We start from the raw sequence: 22,399 nt of genomic DNA, 5'->3' as shown, positions 1-22,399 counted from the left end.
TGATTTAATCAATTGTGTCTATGTAATGAAAATTCCATAAAAACCCCTAAAGTGAAGGGTTCAGGGAGCTTCTAGGTGGGTTGAACACATGGAGGTGCTGGGAAGGAGGTACCTGGGGAAGGCCTGGAAGCTTTGTGACTCTCCCACCACACCTTGCCCCAGGCATCTCTTCCATTTGGCTCTTCCTGAATTATGTCCTCTATAGCAAACTGGTAATGGTAAGTAAAGTTTTCCTGAGTTCTGTGAGTTATTTCAGCAAATCATTAAACCTAAGGAGGGGGTTGAGGGCACCCCCAATTTATAGCTGGTGTGTCAGTAGTATAGATGGCCTGAAACTTGTGATGTGCTCCCAAAGTGGGACAGTCTTGTGGGGTTGCCCTCTAAGGTGTAGGATCTGACACTAACTCCAGTAGACAGTATCAGAACCGAATAGAATTATTGGACACCCAGTTGTGGTCAGAGTGTTGGAGAGATGGTGCTGGAAAAGACACTGTTTTTGGTGCCAGGAGGGAGGAAAACCTCTCAGTCTACTCAAAAGTGAGGCACTATGATGCGATGCACTAAGACCATGGGTCAGGACACTTTTCTATAGGGTGGTCAGGGAATGAATCACCAATTCTTTGAAGAATTCCAAAATGTCACTATTTGAAGGTCTTTTCTCTGAACTGTTTAGAGGGGAGTCTAAATCTCCTGCCAGGGGGTGTTTGTGTGTGTGCATATGCGTGTGTAGGAGAAAGTAGTTCTGGAAACAGTGAGGGGAAGGAGGATTGGGGGGCCCACAGGATGACATGGGAACTTTATTTACCTGCTCCCCAAGTCCATTTACTCCAAAGAATTAACTGCCAGCTTTCTGCCGGGATGTGAGGGAAAGACTATTGACTGAAGGTACACACAGGGAGAGGAGACCAATGGGCTTAACCACATGACGGGCAAATATCCAACAAACAAAGGGCTTTACTCTTACATTTCTTTTGAAACTTTCGTTGCTTATAAACACTGAGCAACTCAGAGTTTCTTCAGGGTGAAGCAGCTCTGTCCCCACTTGTCTGCAAGCAATTGGCTTTCTCCTTTCTTCATTTGCCAAGGTAATTACCAGTCTTCCATTCATCTCTCACCTTCCAAAAATTTGTTGAAAGCATTTATGGCAAATTGTCTCTCATTCTCTTTGACCTTGTTGATTAATTTGTTTTCAAAAATTCCTCGGCTGTCATTATAATGAAATTTGGTAGGAAAAAAAGTTAGTTATGGCCTGGTAGTTTTAACTGGAAGTTTCCTTTGGAAATCTTAATTTTTATTGGGGTCCAAACCCATGCACTTCTCTTTTAGGCAAATCCCTGCTGTTTACTAAGTAAACAGTAAACAATCTAGAGAAATAGTTAGTCTTAGTCTGTATTTCATAGCCTATATTTACTTAAACACAATTCAAATAATCCTGGTTATTTAGTATTCTAGCTTTTGGTGGGTTAGAGGCAGAATTTTAGTAGGAAGTTAGATATGAATGTGGCTAGACTCATATATGCTATAGTATAAAGACTAGCTGGCAGACCAAAAGGTGGCAGGACACATATAATAACAAGTTAAAAGAATGCATAACAGTAGAACAATTTATAGAGGTACAAAGAGTTCTGTGCATTTAAAAAATGCATTGCTGCAATTAAATGTAATGCTGATGCCATCTTCCTATTACAAAACCTTCTGTGGCTCCTCATTGTCGGTAGATACAAGTCTAATGTTCTCTCACTGTTCCATCGATACCCAAGCATTTGACCTGTGGTACCAGCAAAACACCCTGCTCTATTTCACCTTTCACTGAAGAGGTGTGAATTTCTTAGCAAGGCACACCCTTTCTTGCCATCGCAAGTCATCCTTCAAGACCCATTTGAATTCTCAAGATGTATTCTCCCTCCCTCTCTTCCTTATCCCCATAACTCTTGTTTAGAGATATATAACAGCACCTGTGAGGAATTTTGAACTTACATGTCTGCCTTACCTCCCCAGTTGGATCATATGCATCAAGCAGCAGGGGGCTGTTGTAATGGATTGAATGTGTCCCTCCCAAATTCATGTGTTGAAACCCTATTCCAAATGTAATGGAATTTGGTTGTGGGGTCTTGGTAGGTAATGAAGTCACAATGGTGGGACACTTGTGAATGGGATTGTAAGAAGAGCCTGGGAATGAGGTAGCCTACTTTCCACCATGAGAAAATGCAAGATGTTGGGCAGTCTGTAACTCAGGCAGAAGGTCCTCACCAAGAACCCAACCATGCTGGCCCCTGACCTGGGACTTCCAGCCTCTAGAGCTGTGAGAATAATACCTGATAGTTATATTTGTTATATATATGGTATATTTTATAAGTTATATAATTATATTTTACAATATATTTTAGACTATGGTATATTTGTTGTAGCAGCCTGAACTGACTAAGACAGCCGTTACTCTTGCCATAATGCCTTGCCAGTAAATATTCCTGAATAATGTTTGATAAACCCAATCAACAGTATAATAATTGATGTTTCACATCATAATCTTTATTCCAAAGGACAGGTCAAACAGGAATCTATACACTTCATTTAAGAAGAAAGCATATGTGTGCAACAAAAAAATGAAAAAAGAAAAAAAAGAATGCCATATAATGAAATCATTGAGTATGTGATGTTTTGAAATTGGCTTTTTTCCTCAGTATAATGCCCTTAAAAAATACTAAAAATGAAACAAGAAATAAATTTGTATGATGTATAAAAGAAATATGACCTTTAGCTTATCAGAAACTTTATTACTTATTGATACAATAGTGAGGCATTGTTTTTCACATGGACAACAATTCTCTTATACCATCAAGCTGTTTCAGGTTGAACATTATAGCTTATGTATAGAACATCAACTATGTCTTTTTAAACAGAGGCACTATAAAGGGATTGTGGCAGGTAGGGAAAAAGGTGAACATTTTTATTTCAGTATGTTTTGGGGAGCAGCTATGTGTTCCTTGACACAACTGACCTGTTCCCGAAATATTTGGGATCAAACCTTATCTTGCTATTGACTCGTGTTGTACTTTGAAGGTGCTTTTATCTTTGCTTCGGATTGATCTTTGATTAGGTGTGACTCCTGACACATTTGCTTTAAATTTCTCTCTCCTCCCCTGTCAAGTGGTTAATGATCTCAAAATGTCACACTGGATTCCACGGATTTCCCAGGAAGTCAAGTGTAGGTAGAAAAATAAAACAAATTTAAAAATGGAGAATCACCTTACTGGTGTTTTCAACGCATATGTGCGAGGCCAGCATCATGGGTATGTGAGCTGGGCAGTTGCATGGACCCGTACTCAGTAGGGCCCCATGCTTGGTTGAATGCTCTGCTGTTACTATCTTGACATTCCTAATAATTTTATCTTGTGTTGCACAGGTGAGGTCTGACAGGGCAATGGAGCATGTATATGAACTGAAGAGATACATACCATGCGTGGGTCTGCTGGTCTTTGCTGCCCATTTGCAGTCAGTGTTTGCAATGGCACATGATATGGGACTCTGGTAGACAGCGATGCATGGGAATTCAGCTCAATTCAAAGCATGTATGTGTACAACATACAAAGCAGGCTGTAGTATTGATATCCCGGGGAGGCCACATTCTCTGTTCAAACCAGACTTGCTTTGAATGCAGAAAGAAGAAAAGGACATTGTAAGAAGCATGAATGATCAAGAAACCTTATCGTATCCTATATAACCTTATAGGCTGGTAATGATACGAAAGGAAAGGGAAAGATAGGACATGAATTGTTGTTCCTTTCCTTCCAGTTCTTCCTAGCTCATCTGTAAGCCTAAAATAGAAACTGGTCGGTAGAATGTGAGTGTGTGAAGAAGTAAGATAAAAAAAAAAACAAAAACAAACAAACTTGATTTAGCTTCGTGCAACGTTTCTGCTGTTCTGATAAGAACAAAATACATAAGCACATATGAGCTATGAAATATAAATTGTGTAAATTTCGTGATTCCTTGCACAAGTTAAATACTCTTATATTTTCATTTAAAGCAGCTATTATACAATATAAGGATGAATGGTAAAATTCATGCGAATAAATTATTCTCATTCTGCTTCATACTGGAAGTCCTAGCCATTGCAGTAGAAAAACAAGAGATAAGAGGCATTCTGACTGAAGAGGAAAAATTAAGACTGTCCCTATTTGCAGGTGACACAACTATCTATGTATAAAATCTCAAGGAATTAAAAAAAAAAACAACAACCTCGTAGGACTATAGTGAGTTTAACAAGGTTACAGGATAGGAGGTAAAAAACATCAGTTGTTTTCTATATACTAGCAGTGGACTACTGAAACAGATTTTTTTTTTTTTAAAGAGTGATTATTGTATTACTTTGCTAGGGCTACCATAACAAAGTAACACAGACTAGATGGCTTAAATAACAGAAACTTTTTTTTTTTTTCAATTCTAGAGACCAAAAGTCTGAGATAAAGGTTTTGAGCAGGGTTGGTTTCTTCTAAAGCATCTTGCCTTGGCTTATGGATGGTCATCTCCCTGTGTACTCATGTGCTCTTTTCTCTGTGTGTGTCTGTGTTCTATTCTCCGCCTCCTATAAGAACACCAGGAATATTGGGTTAGGGTCCACCCTCATGACCTCATTTTAACTTAATTATCTCTTTAGAGACCCTATCTCTAAATATAGTCATACTCTGAGGTCCCGAGACTTCAACACACGAATATTGGGGATGGGGATATGCAGTTCAGACCTTAACAATCATTAACAATAGCTAACTATTATGAAATAAGGTATTGCTAAAAATTAAATACTTCATTTGTAAGTCTTAAAAATTAAGGCTTAAAAATGTGCAGAATCTATATGTTGAAGACTTTAAAGTGTTATGAGAGAAATCAAAGATGTCCTAAATAAATGGGATAGACATATTATGTTTATGGATTATTATATAATTAAACATAGTAATATGTTGACTCGACACACATTGGCCTATAGATTTAAGGCAGTTTCAATCAAAATGCCATCAGGATTTTTTGTAGATAAGAACAAGATGTTTACAAAATTTATATGGGAAATTAAAGGAATTAGGATAGCCAAAACAATTTTGAAAAAGAAGAAAGTTGGTGAACTCCACATGACTTAAAGACTTGCCTTAAAGCTGTAGTTATTAAGACTGTGAAATGTTGGGGAAGAGATAAGCCTATATATCAATAAAACAGAACAGAGCATTCAGAAAAAGACCCACACAAGTAAAATTAACTTATTATTGACAAAAGTGCAAAGATCAATAAAAAGAGAGAGGATAGTTTTTTTCAACAAATGGTGTTGAAATAGAGATCCTGTTTAAAAACGTGAACCTTGACCTCAGCCTCACACTTTATACAAAAATTAACTCAGAGTGAATCACAGATCTAAACGTAAAATGTATAAAAATTTTATAAAATTTTATAAAATGTATAAAAATTTTAAAAAGTGAAAATCTTCTTGATTTGGGGTTTCACAAAGACATCTTAGACAAAGGTGCGCCTGGGTGGCTCAGTGGGTTAAGCCTCTGCCTTCTGCTCAGGTCATGATCTCAGAGTTCTGGGATCGAGCCCTGCATCGGGCTCTCTGCTCATCCAGGGGCCTGCTTCCCCACTCCCACCCCCCATCTGCCTACTTGTGATCTCTCTCTCTGTTAAAAAAAACAAAACAAAACAAAACAAATCTTAGACATGACAGCAAAAGTAAAACAGATAAAAGAAAAATACTGATAAATTGGAATTCAACCAAATTAATCACTTTTGCTTTGCAAAAGACATTCTTGAGGAAATGAAAATAGAAAACTATGGTCTGAGGGGAAATCTCTCAAAGACTCATGTCTGACCAACAACCTGTATCCAACTTGTATCTCTCCAAATTCAAGAGTAACACAACTACCCAATTTTAAAAATGAGCAAAACTTTTGAAGATATTCCATTAAAGAAGATACGTGGAAGGCAAGGAAACTCATGAAAAGATGTTCAATGTCATTAACTATTAAGGAAATTCAAATGAAGGACAAAATGAGGAACCATGTATATCTATTCAAATGACCCAAATGGAAAAACATACTGACAATTCCGAGTGTTCATGAAGATGTGTGGCAACTAAGATGCTCATATGTTGCTGGTGGGAATTCAAGACAGTACAGCTATTTGGTATTTTCTTTCAAAGTCGAACAGACACTTACCATATGACCCAGCTATCCCACTCCTAGATACTTACCCCAGAGAAATGAAATTTTATGCCCTCACAAAAACCTGTACAAAATTGTTTATGGCAGCTCTTCTCATAATTGTCCCAAATCAGAAACAACTCAAATGTCTTTTATAGGTGATAAACACACTGTGGGTATATCCATACACTGGACTGCTACTCAGCAATTAAAAAAAAAAGAATGAACCATTCACATGTACACACAACAACAGCAACAGTAACAACTTGAATAAATCTCATATTCATTATGTCCAGTGAAAGAAGCCATTTACAAAAGGTAATAGACTCCATGTTTCTAGTTACATGACATTTCAAAAGACAAAACTATAGAGATAAGTGCTTACCAGGGTCCATGGGGGGGGTGGTGGGGTGGAGAGTGGACTACAATAGGAAGTAAGAGAGAGTTTTTTGGGGGTTGATGAAACTGTTTTTTTTTTTTTTTTTTAAATCCATAAGAACCTCCATTTCAAACTGCTGGGGTTGAAGAGCAAGGTTTTCGTTCAAGGTGAGTGTTCTGTACTCTTTTTTTCTTTTCTTCCTTTTTTTCTTTTTTTAAAGATTTTATTTATTTAGTTGACAGAGAGAGACACAGTGAGAGAGGGAACACAAGCAGGGGGAGTAGGAGAGAGAGAAGCAGGCCTCCTGTGGAGCAGGGAGCCCGATGCAGGGATGCAGGATGAGATCCCAGGATCATGACCTGAGATGAAGGCAGACGCTTAACGACTGAGCCACCCAGGCGTCTCTTCAGTACTCTTCTTTCAAAAACTTTTAATATTCTGCACTATGCGTAGTTCATGGCATGAATTAGAAAAATCCTGCCCAAATCGATGAATCCAGTTCATGAAATGGGAATTATGGATGAATATGTATTACCCACATATCAGTATTTTGATGCTGGTAGGTTTTACAGAAGAGCCGGTCGTTTTGAATCTGGCTTTCACCTGAAGTGAGTTTTGTCTTTTGAAGGCAGCAGAGGGATTTTGGTCATGGTCAAGTCTCTGGGGACAGACAACCAGATGACTGTTCAGGAAACAGTTTGGGGTGTGGAAAGTCCTGTTATAAGCCACACCCCTTATTACCTTCCTTATAGCAGAAGCTGTGAGCCCTCTCATGACATCTAATCCTTGCTCTTTTGTGTTTTGTTTGGGACTTAAAGTGACAGGGTTCTCCCCATTTTATTTATGGAGACAGATATTAGAAGAGCAAGCAAACAAGCAAGAGCTCTAAACAAATACATCTTAAGCACGAGGTCTGCACGTGTTGCAGATTTTCTTTCCTCATTTTTCGTGCCCAAACTCATTTCCAGAAAGGACCAGAGACCTCTAACCCCTTGCTAAGAACAAAAGATAATAATCTCAGTTGTGGTATCACATGTGTTTCCCATGAGAAGGGAGATTCTTTAGGGAAGACCCTCCCCCCCCACCTCGCCATTTGTCGGACTGTCCTCTGGGCACCCCCTGGTGGTCGCTTAGGTGGAGAGTCTCTCCTTTCCTGGTCTCCAGAAAGCAGCTCCCTGGCTGGAACACCTCCATAAATCAAATAGAAACATTCTGATTCGTTTCTTTGGAGCAACAAGAAATAACTGATCAGCAAGAGAAGCAGCAGCAGAAAAGAAAGTATTTTCTGACCCAGTAGTGTTAAAATGTTGTCATCAGGACTTGGAGTCCTTGTGGTTTTCTTCTGTGGCATGAGTAAATCTCTTTGCCCCTCCCTGTGCTTTAGTTTTCTCATCTGGAAAATGAGAAACTTAAACTAGATTATTTCTAAGGATGCTTTGACTTTAAACTTATCTGTTATCTAGTGTAGGTATTTTGGGGGCTTCTACAGAGGTGTTGGAAGCCATTTCTGCTCCCTGACCTAGCACCAGCCCTGAGTAGAGATCAGTGCCTGGGAAACTGAAGGCAACGTGAAGACATCTCGTAGGCATCTTTTTGACCTCTATCACTTAACCCTTTCCACCTGTGGAAGGGAAAGAATCCTGAATATTTGAAAATAGATGATAATGATTAGGGCACAATTGAAGCCAACTGAAACTTCATGTCTTCAAGAAGCTCTCATCCAATCACAGTCAAAACCCACCAGTCTTCAGAAAGACATAAGGATACACATTTAAATCCTACACTCCCGATAAAAGTGTAGTAAGATTCTCTTTCTACACTTTTTGGTCCTGTCCATCATTTTAGGCTTCATAAGTCCTGAAGCTGAAACTTGTATTTTAAAAAATACATCTCACATTTACTTATGTCTTACAGATAATGAGGCCATTGATCCCTACAACATCCTGTGTATTTTTAAGCAACTCACTCAGGTGCTCGCACCTTCTATTTTCCTTACTGGTGAGTTGGGGATATGAAAGAGAACACCCATGAGGACATGTTTTGTAAGGGGGTCACACAAATATGCATGTGTGTGATACTGAAGCTGATTCACAGCCAGATCCTAGAGATGTACTTGGAAGTTGCAACATTTTCCTACAGAACATCAAGCAATTATTTCACATGTTTCTTGGCTTAAAATTAGAATTCCTCTTTAGTGCATGCTGTCTTTATTAGGAGGAAGACACATTACATTTCTTAGAGAAAAACACATCCTAAAACTGACGAACGGACTACACTGAAATCCAGACGACTCACGAGAAATACTGCATTTCCCATCAATTTGGCTATGAAAAAATAAATTCTGTTGGGAGAAGAGGACAGAGAAAGGTTTGTTCCTTCTTTCAGAAGGAAGCCTCCATTCAGGGTGCTGGCACTGAAGAACAAGGTTGCCTTTCAAGGTGAATGTTAAATGATCTTTTAAAAACTGCTTTTAAGGGGCGCCTGGGTGGCTCAGTGGGTTAGGCCGCTGCCTTCAGCTCAGGTCATGATCTCAGGGTCCTGGGATCGAGTCCCGCATCGGGCTCTCTGCTCAGCAGGGAGCCTGCTTCCCTTCCTCTCTCTCTCTGCCTGCCTCTCCGTCTACTTGTGATTTCTTTCTGTCAAATAAATAAATAAAATCTTAAAAAAAAAAAACTGCTTTTAATAATCAACTAGAGGGGCGCCTGGGTGGCTCAGTCGGTTAAGCATCTGCCTTCGGCTAAGGTCATGATCTCAACATCCTGGGATGGATTCCTGCCCCAGGCTCCCTGCTCAGTGGGTAATCTGGTTCTCCCCTTCACTCTACCCCTCCACCCTTGCTCATTCTCTCTCAACAAAATAAAATAAAATTAAATAAAAATAAAAAAAAATAAAAATAAAAATCAATTTGAGGAGCGGTCACTGGCTTGTTTAAGAAAAAACAGGTCTGAACTGATGAATCCAGTTCATCAAATGGGAGTAATAATCATAAGGCATTTATAAAGATCATCTAAGAGAATAGGTATTTTAAACGCCGAAGAAAATAAAAGACCAAGAAGTCTTAGGTCCTATGAGGCTTACCATGTCTGTGTTTTTGAAAATAAAGGATACAAGGATTTCAGCTGCATGGGGGGAAAGTGGTGCTGAGCTTTGTCTATGGTAATGCAGTGGAGGGTGACCCTGGTTCTATAGTCTTTTATCCAGGGGGATGAACTTTTTCTATTGCTGTGGTGTGATTCCAAGTTTCCTGTCCTGTTCCCCTTGAGCCGCTGTATTTCTGAAAAGTGACTTCCCTCCCTTTTGAGCCAGTCCCGAGTTCTCTCAGCACCTGTCTTTTCAACAGGTCAGCCTTTGTGTGTCTCCTTCTTTACAGGAACACACGCCACCCCAATCCCTCTTCACCAGCTCATCCTTGGGACCGAGGAATGGGGACTGCGGTTCTCCTCTTTTGGCCTCTATCCCACATCAGTCCGGTTGCTCCCCCTGAGTGCTCGCTTCTCCTCAGAGTCGTCCTGCCACGGTGCCGGGCATGTGGGGAAAAATGCTTGTGACAAGTGGCTGTGTACCTCTGAGGACTCCCTTGATCCTAGGGGGGTGGTGGGTGGCAGGGAATCTTTGCCGAGAAGTGGAAATGGTGATGCCTTCCCTCAGAGCACACCTAGTTGTTCCAGGAAGCCAGGAAGGATTGTGGCTTGGCCGAGCCTTTTCTGCCCTACTTTGTCAAATGTTGTCTCTTCTTCCTACAGCAATCCTGGGAACTCTTTTCATCCCAGGGTTTTATTCCAAATGGAATGTTAAGAGGGTTCAGATGCTGAGAGACAGCTCAGGGCGGTGGGGGTGGGGAGAGGTGTGAGCTTGTCCAGATCTGTGGCTTTGCCAGGACTGTTTTTAAGTTGACACAGGGCTAAATAAAAAGCCCCTTGCTTTGATCTCAGGGACTTCCTGGGTAGACTGTCTGATTAGATAAAGATCACGTATCTCCCCCCACCCCCCATCCTTTAGGAAGTAATCTAAGCTTTGCAGCCATTCCTTGTCTTGCCCTCCTGTCTCCTTCTCCAAGTATGGTTCTCTCTCTGTCTCATTGGGTCCCTCCCTGGGTCTTGGGTTTTTCTTTCTGTTTGAGCAGGAAAAGGAGCCTGAGAAAACAAGGCACTTCTTCCCCCTTTAAGTCTTCTTAAGTTGTTTAGAAACAAAGCAAAAGCTTTGTTTGAGAGCCTCATATGGACCTCGTCTGGTCCCGGGCATCAAAGGGATTTGGTCTCTATTTGCAACATGGTCAGCTGCTGGGATGCTATGAAGTGAGCGAGGTGGCAGGTGGAGGGTTTGGAGACAGAAATACAGTCAGTCACTGAACTGGGTTCATCCATCAGGACAATAGGGTGTGAGGTGAATGGTGTGTGCAGGGGCCTCTTCTCTTAGAGAAACCTGTAACTCTGTAACCGAGACCCGGACCCTCAGGAGATGCCCCAGAAACTGTCTCTGACACTGAGGAACTGGCTTGCTCTTGGGATTGGGGCAATTTTAAAAAATCCTTTAATTGAAAGAGGGAGGTGAACCATGAGAGACTATGGACTCTGAAAAACAGTCTGAGGGGTTTGAAGTGGCGGGGGGGGGGTGGGAGGTTGCGGTACCAGGTGGTGGGTATTATAGAGGGCACAGCTTGCATGGAGCACTGGGTGTGGTGAAAAAATAATGAATACTGTTTTTCTGAAAATAAATAAATTGGGAGAAAAAAAAATCCTTTAATTGAAAGAGCTGCCAAATTAGAAATCATCTAGGCTGGGTCATAACTTTCCAGCTTTGTTCGGGAGACTCTCTTTACGACATTAAAAAATGAACCTTTGTCAAAGGGTACATGCGCTTTTAATATTTTATTTAAACCTCTGTGCCAATCACTGTCCTGAGTGACACTCACAATTTACAGAATATGAATGTTAACTCCTTAAATCTTCATGACGACCACAGGAGCAACAATACCAAATGAAGAAACTAGAACACAGAGAAGTGAAGTATTTTGCTCAAGGTCACACAGCTGGCATGTGGCAAATTACAGATTCAAACTCAGGCCATCTAGTCCTGAGACTCCGACTTTGCTGCCCAGCCCCTCCCCCAAACACACCCAAGCTTAGAAATTCACTGAGAAAATACACAAGGGAAGAAAGCATATACATTTCTGAATTCAGTAATACTTTTAAATATTTTCATTCACATGAAAAATAGTCACACGTGTATGTGGGAGGCAGTTGAATGTAGAGGTTCATTCATCAATTTCATAAACAATTCTTTGAAAGCCCGCTGTGCCTGCCTGGCCCTGGGCTAGGTGCTGGGCATCACGCAGAGTTTGAAATACATGGGGTTCCTGCATTCCAGCCGAGGCTTTAAGGCCAAGGGCCTGGACAGGAGACGGAGGATCCCATGTGCACAGCAATGCTACTGAGGGTTTTAGATGCTGTGGGGCCAGGGACCTGGAACTTCCTGGAACAGAACATCCCTCTCCTTGGATCCAAGCGACAATCGTCACTTACCCTGGGAGGAAAAGTGATGTCACTTACACTGCTCATGGGGATCCTTGCCTGGTCTGATCACACTTGCCATAAAAAGTGTGACTGCATTTGTCATAAAAATTCATGCGGTTTAGGTACCTGTAGAAGAAACCTGCTCATTTTTCTCTCCAGTATCTTCTTTCTTTGTCGTGGGCTCTTGTTAGCTGGGGCACCTGGCTGCCCAGATAAAATCTTCCTCCTCTCTTACAAATAGTTGAGGCCAGAGGACTGAGTTCTGGTGAATGAGATGCAAAGAGAAATGTGCCTGCAACTTCTGATAAATCCTTTTTCACTGGCTGGAATATAAATGTAATGGCTGGAGCTTGGGTAGTCACTTTAGACCATGATGTGGAAATGGCTTGAACAGAATTGTGGAAGAAACTGGATCCCATACTTCCCTGGGGCTATCTATGGCCAGACTTACTTATCACAAGACACCAATGACCTTCTATTTATTTAATCCATGGTTACCTTGTTTGATACAGCCTCCCTCTTAAATAAGGTGCTTAAATGATGTGCTCTTACTCTTATTTACTTGAATCTTCCTAAAGCTACCCAACATCTGTCCAATATGCTTCCTTTCTTCTTAAATTAACCAGAGTTAAGTTCTCTTGGTTTCAGCTTGGAGTCCCTATTGGCATCATCTGTCGCCCTTGGGTTTGTAAACACAGGATGATACCAATGCTTTTAAGGTTAAAATATCTCCTGAAATACAAAGCTAGTATGCCACACAGAACTCTGTAAGGAAGTCTGAATTCTCTTCAGAATTTGGGAAGTATTTTTGCTTGGGGCATACTCTACTATCCTTTCCATGGATTTATCTTAGTTCTGTGTAAAAAGACAAGATGCTGTGTTTTTTCCAGGGCCCATGACCCCTCCGTCTTTGCTGAGGGTGTGTGTCGGGGGGAAGCTTTCACTGCAGGGCATGGTTAATGGGGCCTGGGGTCCGAGTTATTGGTCACTTCCCATGGGAAGGGAAGCTCGGGCCCTTTGCTCTGCAGCTGCACCTGCACACGTCTCCCCACCCCTACCCTCTGCCCCTGACTTTGGGGTCCAGGGTCACCCCCTCAAAGCAGGTTAGGCAGATCCTCTAGCCTTCAGTCTTTAGGTGGGGTCTTCAGAATTGTCAGGGCTCTCTTCCCTCCCTGCTCACCAGCAGAGTTTGCACAGTTTCTGTGGGCCCTGGGCTGCTCAGAGAGCTCCCTTCCTTTGACCAGACTTCAGACACACCATTGCCAGGTACCCTGAGACAACAAGATGCCATACCCCTCTAGGGGCCTTTGTTGTGTCTGGGGTGTGTGTGTGTGTGTGTGTGTGTGTGTGTGTGTGTGATGGGGAGGGGTTACTCTTTTTCTGTGGTCACAACTTAACCCCGTCATATCTCCAGGTGTCATAGTAATCTTAGAGTTCTGAAAACCAACCCTGTCTTTTTTTTTGGACAGATAAATAGGCTAGAGTATGGGATATATTTTTTTTTCCAGATTCCCATTTCACCATCCTTCTCCTCTTTTCTTCTATCTCTTCTCTAAGCTGTGCCTTGCTGAGCCCTCTTCTCCCACTTTCCTGAGTGACTGCACTCTGTTAGGATTACGTGGGGCTCACTCCTCAACCCTTAGCCCCTGGAGACCCAGACAGGATGTGGGTCAGTGACCCCTGGTGCATCTGAGCTCTGCCTTCTATAACTTCCAGTTTCTGACTAGAAGCAGAAACATCTGGCATGCCAGGCCCACATCTGGTTCATCCAGCGGAAGCCGGAAGTTGCTCATAGTCTAGCTGTTCTTACTCTGTTTGGTTTTCGGCATTTCAATTTTTCAGGGGAGCGGACAGTGGGAGAATTCCGTGCAGATGAATACTGAGTCATCGGTGACGGCAGTGAGATAGACCCTCTCAGAAGAACCAGTGGGAACAAGAGCCTGACTTCAGTTTGGAAGGTGCTCCGATAAGAATCAAAGCTTACTCCCTCACACCCCTCCCAGATGCTGGTTCCATGTAGGAAAGGTGGGGGCAGAGGAGGCAGAAGTAAGCAGACAAGCTACCTGCATGTCTGATGTCCAAACAGTGAAAGAGGACATGTGGTTGAGGCCAGCCATCCCCAGGTTTAAATATGGATCTACTACTTGAGTGATTGTGGGCAAGTCTTTCTACTACCTGAGACTTGTCCTCAACTGTGAGATTTTTAAAAAGGTGACTGAGATGATTTCTGGATCCAATGTCTAGCCCAAAGGAGATGCTCAGTTAGCGGGCATTTCAGCCCGAGATGGGAGTTAGCGGCCCCAGAAGGGGCAGGTTTTGTGCCGTCTTCAGCTTCTCCCGCAGATCTGGGGACAGGACTGCAGGGGTGGGTGGCAGGAGCTGTGGCTTAGCAAGGCTGTGGGATAGGCTTCGGGCATCCTGTTCTGTAAATGCTGGATTTGGGACCATGTTCCCAGTGCAGGGCTCTGTCTATCCCAAGGGCTCTGTCTTATCCCAAGAAAGAAAGGAAGACTGAATCTGGGGAGAGGCAGCGTGTGTGCTTCTCTTGGGAGAACCAAGGCGGCTGCTAGCTGGAGTGGCTTCACTGCCTGGGAGTTGGTGAATACACATGTCCTACCTTCAACATTACCATCAACAGCCAATGGAGGCCTGCACGTCATCCTCTGTGTGTGAACTCATGTATACCCAGGGGCGTCAGACTCATGACCCTGTAGGATGCCATCCAACTTCACTACGTTTATTTTTTCTTTCTGGTTTTTTGAATTTTTAGTCCTTAGTTTAAAATATATCACATATACAGAAAATAAGGTAACAATTGTTCATTACGCAGTGCTCAGATTTAACTAGGATTAATATCTTGTAGTATATTTTGGGTTTCCTTTTTAAAAAAAAATAAATAACACCTTACTTCTAATGTTTTCCACCTTTTTCACCCACTCACTGTCATCCATCCCCAGAAGTGACAGTGACCTTGAAGTTGGTGGTTAGCCTTCCCGTGCATAATTTAGTACTATTACCTGTGTCAGTGTCCAGACATAATATACTATTGTTTTGTGAGTTTTTAAATTATTGACAATGTGTAATACTTTATAGATCCATTTGAAATTTACTTTTTTGCATATTACATGTTTATGACACATCTGTGACAGTATGCATAGCTTTGGATCAGATTTTAACACCTGGACGGTATTCTATCTTATTAACGCATGGTTTATGTGTCCATCCCACTGTTGGTAGACAAGTTGTTTCCAAATTTTGATGATATAAAGAAAGCCATCAGGAGTGAAATTGGTGACTTCTGCTGTTGGTGACACAGTATCCACTGTACTAGGTATAGTCAAGTTATCACCCAAGTTTATATCCCCATAAGCAGTGGCAATAAGAATTTCTGTTTTGGGGGGCACTGGGGGACTCAGTTGTTAAGTGTCTGCCTTCAGCTCGGGTCATGATCCCAGGGTCCTGGGATTGAGCCCTATTTAGGCTCCTTGCTGGGCAGGAAGCCTGCTTCTCCCTCTCCCTCTCCTCTTGCTTGTGTTACCTCTTTTGCTGTCTCTCTCTCTCTCTGTCAAATAAGTAAATAAATAATATTAAAACAAAAGAATTTCTGTTTTTTCACCATCTTGCCAATGCTTGATATATCAGATTTTTTTTTCCTAAATGAAATGTAGCAACTCTGACTTACTACTTACAACTGCTGTCATTAATCACATCCTCATCTGGTCCCATGGTACCTATCACATTGTATTATAGCTGTTTGACGTAGTCACCCACTGAGCTATTCTTTTATGACAGGGTTCCTGTCTGTTCCTATTTGTGTTTCAGGATCCAGCATGGTGAATTGTGACAAGCACAGAGTAAGGGCTCGGTGTACCTCCATCGACTTAAATCCAAAAAGAAGAACATCGAAGAATGGTTAGTGTAGGGGCAGAACCAAGATTGATCAAAGAATCAGAACCTTCAGCCACTCCTGGATAGAATGTCAACCAGTATAACTACTTTGGAAAGCTGTTGGGCAGCATCTGCTAAAGCTGTTCACGCCCTAGCACCTGCTAATTCCACTTCCAGTGGAAATGTTTGCAGACAAGCATGAAAAAATACACCCTGGACCATTCACGGCAGCACTGTTTATAAAAATTCCAAACAGGCAACCCCCCCAAATGGTAGAAAAGGCAAATAGAGAGGTGCAGACTAGACAGTGATGAGAATGAATGACCATAACTGAACACAGCAGTATGGAAGACTTTCACAATACAATGTAGAACAAAAGATGCCAGACCTCAGGGAGCACCTGCGGCAGGATTCCGCCGACGTTCGAAATCAAGCAAAATCAATCTCGGGTCGTGACACTGATTACTTTTGGCAGGAAGTGGTTCCGAGCTGGAAGGTGGCGCGGGAGTGACGGGAATGTTTTAGTTATTTTCTGTTGAGGTAACATTTACATATGATGAAATTCAATTTTTTTCCCCTAAGGGTCCAATCCAGTGGGTTTTGACAAACGCAGCAAGTTGTGGAGCCACCACCATAATAGAACATGTCATCCCGGGGAGATCCCTCCCAAACTTTCTGTTCTCTTTTTTGACGTTGCTCATGAATATGTTCGCTTTGTGAAAATTCGCCGAGCCACAAAGATTATGATACATGTGCATTTTTCCGATTGTATGTTATATATCAGTCAAAAGTTTGAAGGGTATTATTTGTTTGTTTGCTTGTTTATTACAGAGTATTAAAAAAAAAAAAGGGAGGATTGTCCCCAAAGCACAGCAGCTGGCTACATGATGGCTGGTTGTGTGGCAAAAGGAACAAATGAGGAACAGGGAAAGGCGACCGGAATGGCACAGTGTAGAAATGTTGGAGAAGAGAAAACAGAATGAGCTTGCTTTTATCTCAAGCTTTGGTTTAGGGTTGTGGGTCTCTCGTCTTCCTCCGTGTAAAGACCTCACCTCAATAGCATGGAGGACAAGGGGCGTTAGAGAGTAGTAGGGAATTTGGGTAAATTGGAAGGGGAGGTGAACCATGAGAGACTATGGACTCTGAAAAACAGTCTGAGGGGTTTGAAGTGGCGGGGGGGTGGGAGGTTGGGGTACCAGGTGGTGGGTATTATAGAGGGCACAGCTTGCATGGAGCACTGGGTGTGGTGAAAAAATAATGAATACTGTTTTTCTGAAAATAAATAAATTGGGAAAAAAAAAAAAAAAAAAAAAAGACCTCACCTTAGTTATATTGACAACAGGGGCAATGAGTTACTTTAGAAGTTCCAAGGAGGATTTTGTCCCGGGAAATCCTGGCTTTTCTCTTTGCCTTCCCCCGCCTCCTTGTCCATTTGCTAAGCTCTCCAAAGATAAAACAAAACAAAACCCAAGCTGGGTGTAGAAGGGAGCGAAGGAGGACAGAACTAGACAAAGCGAAACCGCATGTGTACTGGTGTGAAATTTGGAAGCAGTGCTTGTTAAGGTCGGTTACTGCTCCCTTTCACTAAGGATTTAAAGGTGTGCTTCATTTAGACCATTCCCTTCCATGGCGAATAAACCTAATATGTAGCCACGACCTTTGTGAAAAATAAACTTAGCTGCATAGAAAAAAATTCCTTTTTTCTTTTTTAAAAGTCAGGCTTGAAATTTTTATATCCTTTGAGTCATGTTCTTGAAGCAACTGGCTGGTTAATTCAAGAAATGTTACTTTCCCAATTCAAACATGACATTTTGAAAATCATCCATGAATTACATGCCTCAAGAATGAAAGGCTTTTCTGTGCCATTTAGAAGTTATTTTATTTTATTTTTTATTTTGAGAGCAATCATGAATATCTGCAAGGGCATATTTATTAGTCCCGGAACAGATAGAAAATTAGCAAAGTCATAAAATTCTTACCCAGCTTTGCTTTTGCAGCTGTGTCTCAATCCACCAATACCCCTGCTGCTAAAATGTTGAGGATGATGTTCTTTTTGCCTTTCCAGGCAAGGTACTGATCTTTGTATGTTGGCTTTCCAACCCCTTACATAGAGATGGAGGTAGGAAAAAATATATATGAAAAACAAAAACCGAAAAACCGAAACTGTCCCTAAGCTTTGTTCTTCCGGTGCAACAAAGAGTTGCTAGTCCCATAAATTTGTTTCCTGAGAAGTCTTACCTTCTGATCCCAGAAAGTGCCCCTCTTCTCCTAATCCTGTATGGTAAACCAACACTAAGCCTCAGAAAAGCAACAGGCTGTAAGCTTTCTGTCTTAATTTATACTACTGTGTTCGGGATCTGTACACATGGATGTATGTTCCTGGGTATACCCACCCAGTAATTACCATGGCAAGCCTTTAATTAGTCTGAAATAGTGCAGGCATAATGGTGACAACCCACACATTTTTCCATTGGAAATTGTAAGTGGATGACAAAGGGAGAACCCCATCCTCTTCCCTCCCCACACATAACTTCCTGTGAAGCTTTTTCATGATTTTGTATGTCAGGTCGGAATCCCTGCTCATGGGGGTACTGATCAGTGTCAGTCGATTAGAACAGGGCTACTCAACGGGTGGGCCATGGAGCAGAGCTGGTTTGTAGTCAGCAGGAGATCAATTAAAAAACGAGGAGAAGGTGTTCAGCAATTTTTAGAGGGATCTGGCAGGGTCATTTTTCTGTCTGTTGGATCTAATTATAAAAACTGGGGACTTATCACTTTGTTTTGTAAAAGCTTGAAAATCTGGTAGAGTGCCAATCTCTGGTCCGAATGAGATTGGATTTTCCTTCTTGATAGAGCTATCACCAACAGCAAAACCTCCTCTCCATGTGAGCATGATGAAAATAAGAGTGAGCTTATATTTGAATGGCACTCACTAAGTATCAAAGCATAAACTCCTGTCTTGGTTTGGGACTCCCCTGGAAGAGAATCCAGAGAGAACGATCTGAGTAGATAGCACACTGGAGAGATGATCCCAGCGAGCCACAGAAGCGGAGTGGCGGAAGAAACATGGGGATAGAAAGGAAGACAGTGAATGGTGTGTTAGCAAACGAGTTGCCTCTGTGGGTGCCTGGAGCTCAGCCCCTCTGGGGGCTCCGAGGAAAGTGCAAAATATGCTTCACAATTGCCCTAGTGGAGGGTGAGGAGGCTGGGACATTCATCCACACAGCTCCTTTCAGTCAGCTGTTCAATGTTCCTGAGGGGGACTGTGAACTCCCTGGTACTTCACTCTGTTCATTGTGCAAGCCAAGGGGCCCCACTGCCCAGAGAAAGTGATGAAGTTACTAAGGCTTGTCGCAACTTCCAGTTGAGAATTGGGTTGGTGGACACAGATGTGTAGGAAGTGTGGTAAGTGCCAAGCGGGGTGCGACAATGAGTAGGTAAGACAGGTGGCCTTATCCAGTTGATAGCTAGTAAACTGAGGTCTAGTTTAGCACTCTAATACAATGTGGAAGATGGTGAGGGGCTGGGAAACCCCTCTCTTCTTTGGTCACCTACTTTGGGCCCATCCAGAGTCCCATGCACTGGCTCTCATAACCAGGTGGTCTACCTCTGTGGCAGACACTGGCTGAGTGCTCACCACACCCCAATCCCTCAACTAAACTCTATTTCCCCATCGTCCTCATAGAAGAGTGTGGCATGGAACAGAGCCCCGGAGAAGGAGTGGACATGATGTATAGTACATCTCTGCTTGACCTAACCTTTATGCTCATCCTGAACACTCTCTACTCTTTAAGCAGGCTGGAATAGAGACGACTCCCAGGTCGTCGTCCTAGAGAGTCCCAGCTTGAAGACGGCCATGCCACAGCATGGAAGGAGTCTGGACCCCTGGGTCATCACTTACAGGAGAGACACTTGGCCAGAAACAAATCCTAGGTTTTACGGTGTTAAGTCGCTGTGATTTTGAGGATTATTACAGCAACTAAGTATTGCAATAAATAATGCAACATACGTGTGTGATCAAATAATTTGTTTCTCTTTCTATCACTTATCATTATCTCAATACTTATTTATTTTTCGGCTGTCTGCCCTCCAACAGGAAGACTCGGATTTGCATACTGTCCTGTCTCCGGCGTCCGCTGGCAGAATGACAGAGCTGTGCAGAATATGTAGAAATAAAGCCAGGCCCTCTGCGCCCAATATGAGACTCTGTAAGGGTTGATGTAGGGGCATTTGGCAGATCTGAACAATCTGAGTAAAAGCAGGGTGAGTTAGAGAAAAACAAACAAACAAAAACCAAACTGATTCTGTGAGTGTCGGGAAGACTTGGGAAAGGCGTAGAACAAAGAGGAAGGTTACGAATGTTGGCTTGGTGGTTAGAAAGGACTGGCTTCAACCAGCTCTGCCATCTATGGAGCATTATGAGTTTGGGCAAGTTCGTTAACCTTGTTGGGCTTCTTTTTCCCCATCTGTAAAATGAATGTGATGTACTCTGCCTGCCTCCCATGGTAAAGGGAAGAGCACTGAGGCACAAAGTGTGAGCTCAGGAAAGAGTGGCAAGGATAGTACTATTCATTGATCCCTGATGTTAGTGAGGCTGGAGAACTCTAACCTCCTGGCCGCTGAGCTACCCAGAGAGAAACACTGCGAAGACTATAATCATGGTGGACGGTTGTACTGGGGCCAAAGAGAAAGCTCCGTGTGCAAGTCCTCTTCCTCAACTTTCCCATGTGCGGCCACTAGAGGGCCTTGGGCATGTCTGTTCTCTCCTATTGGCTTGCTCAACGTGGGGGACCCAAGGGGCCCAGCGCATTACTAGAAAAGGAGCTCTTTTCTTCAGGGAGAATCGAAGGAGCAAAAATTTGATGAGAGGCTTTTGTGGAGTACTTGCTGAGGGGTCATAGGTGCTAAAGGCGAGGGTGCAGGCTCTGCACTCTGCTACAGGCGAAATTGGCCCTTGAGCACGTGATCTATTTGCAAGGAGGGAATTCCTTGGGGTTACCCTGGTCCTGGCTTGAGACCCTGTGCTGAAAATAAGATTGCGTTGTCTTATCAGATACCCAAACAGAGGGGTTCTGGTTTTCTGAGCGCCACTCACTGGCTTCAGGACTGAAAACTAACTTATCCTGATAGAGGCAGACCATAGTTCAGCAAATTTCCAGAGGTTTGGCACTAACCTGGTCAGGTATAGGAGACTAGGGATGTATTCAGTAGGCAAAGAGCCCAGGGGCTCTCCCCTGCTCCCACCTCATCTTCCAACTTTCATATTACTAGGTCAGCAAGGTCTGAGATGAAAAAGGCAAAGAGCCTGTTGAAAATATTGCTTATATCAGTCATTCTCACTTTAGCAGAAAAGCGCTCTGTTCCTTGATAAATCCTTAATAAAGATACCTTAGATATAACTCCAAAACTTACCACTCTTGTTCCTCTGCTCATCGCTTTAAATATACTGGCCTTCAGAAAAACCCAAGCTCATTCTTAGTTCCTTGTTTTTATTCTTACTTTTTTCTAACCCATCCACTTCCCCCTCCTTGTTCCCTGCTTTATGAAATACCAATCCTCCATTAGTCCCAATAGGTACTTCCTTGATTCCTGCCTGTTTTCCCATAGTACTTTGCACTTACCCTTAAAAAAACATTTATCAGAGGGTGTTATCGCACATTTTTTCCCCTCTCTCTCATCACTCAGTTTATCTTCTCATGTGCTTCATCTCATCACTGCTTGAATACCTGTCTCAACAGGGACTTACCACCTCAAAGGCAATGCAATCCGTTGCAACCAACTATCTTTGCAAAAATAGTTTTCTTATTATTAGTAACCAAATCTGCTTCCCTGATACATAGATGTATTAATTCTCTCCCTATCAGTTCACTTGCTTAAAATTCCTTTAGATGTTGATAAGGCTTCTCATGTCATAATTAGAAATAGCTCTTAAATATAGATATTCTGAGAAGGGAAATACAGGGGTAGTTCATTCTAAAGTGTAAATGATTGATATGAACTTTTCCAAAAGAACAGATTTTATTAAGGGAACTTAAGAGTGGGATCAAGAATACCCAAGACACCACCAGGACGTCAACAATTTGATATAGTAGAAAGAGCATTAGGCTAGGAAATGGAAGATGGGTCCAGTGTGATACATTTTTTCCCCTGGGTTTTGGTTTTCTCATCTGGAAAAAGAATAATCTGCATAATGAATAGTTCTACTTACTTCTATCACTGCACAATTTTGTCTGTAAGCAAAAATCTGGATCGTCCTTTCTTATTCTTCTTCTTCTTTATTTTATTTATTTATTTTTTGAAAGGCATAGATGGGGGGAAGGTAGCGGAGGGGCAGAGAAAGGGGGAGAAAGAGAACCTTAGGCAGGCTTCAAGCCCAATATGGAGCCTGACATGGGGCTCGATCTCATGACCCTGAGATCACGATCTGCGCCACA

Source organism: Neovison vison, chromosome 8 (genome assembly GCF_020171115.1).
Source record: "Neovison vison isolate M4711 chromosome 8, ASM_NN_V1, whole genome shotgun sequence".
Lineage (NCBI taxonomy): Eukaryota > Metazoa > Chordata > Mammalia > Carnivora > Mustelidae > Neogale > Neogale vison.
This window is presented reverse-complemented; position numbering follows the sequence as displayed.